This window comes from Homarus americanus, unplaced genomic scaffold (genome assembly GCF_018991925.1).
Source record: "Homarus americanus isolate GMGI-L3 unplaced genomic scaffold, GMGI_Hamer_2.0 scaffold42657, whole genome shotgun sequence".
NCBI classification, from domain to species: domain Eukaryota; kingdom Metazoa; phylum Arthropoda; class Malacostraca; order Decapoda; family Nephropidae; genus Homarus; species Homarus americanus.
This window is the reverse complement of record NW_024722584.1, coordinates 238,751-239,767: the sequence shown is the minus strand read 5'-3', so window position 1 is coordinate 239,767 and position 1,017 is coordinate 238,751. Positions and strand designations below refer to the sequence as shown.

Genomic DNA, 1,017 nt, shown 5'->3' with positions numbered 1-1,017 from the left:
AAAATAGTTCACTCGTGGACTATATATAAAGGAGTCGACTACGATCCCACACTATCGACTTGTTTCTCAACCTCGATATGGTAAGGATCGTTGGGAGAGTTCTCTGTCTTCTAGAAATTCAAAACTTGGACAGAAATATACTTGAGTTTTTTATTTAGAGACGAATAGAAAGAAATAAGGTGATTTTTCTATCTTATTTCTTTCGCTGACAGCAATAATGACGTTTTTGTTCACTTCTTAACAAAAAACAGTTATTATATTGCATTTCTCAAGACTTACATACAGTTCAATGTTCCTTGAGATTTGTTGTAAAAAATAATAAATATTTAGAAGTCATAGAACTACAAGTAATATCCCCTACAATTTTTTTTTAGGATTTCTATTCAAATTTAAATTGTCAACCTGAAGCTTCGATAATTATAATTGATGCAAAAATTCCTTATTAGCTCACGATAAACATATATAAATAAGTGAATCCGAATTAACTCTGTATAAATATGTACAACATCAATCTATATATTGATTTATATTATTTCCTTATATTCCTTTTTCTTTTTTGCAGAAGCTGTTAGTCTCTTTGGTTGTGGTGGCGCTGGCTGCTAGTGGCCACGCTGACTATCTATCAGATAATCCATATGCTGCCAGACCATCCTACACGCCCCCTTCACCATCTTACGGAGGCGGGTCTCATGCTAGCTACGGTACAGCAACAGGCTACAGTAATTTCAACCTAGGAGCTCCTCTTAGCTACGGCGGAGGTTCTTCAGGGGGAGGAATTGGCTCCGTCGGTGGTCTTGGCTCCGTCGGTGGTTTTGGTGGTGGTGGTGGTGCAGGAGGGAACTACGGTCCTCCCCCGACAGGATATGGTCACTAAACTTCATTCACCTCACGGATATGGTAATGAAAACTCCTCCAGCATCAAGACTAACTCCATAACAGTTAAAGTTAGATAGTATTTATTTAATATTCTCTGATACTATTAATATTACGGGCACTAATAAAAGTTAAAACTATCAA

At 37.1% G+C, this 1,017-nt stretch overlaps 1 long non-coding RNA gene across 1 annotated transcript; it reads left to right on the top strand.

Annotated features, from left to right (window-relative positions):
• LOC121862817 lies at positions 1–1,017 on the top strand. Its single transcript, XR_006088287.1, has 2 exons — positions 1–80; positions 563–1,017. It is a non-coding gene; the product is annotated as an uncharacterized LOC121862817 (long non-coding RNA).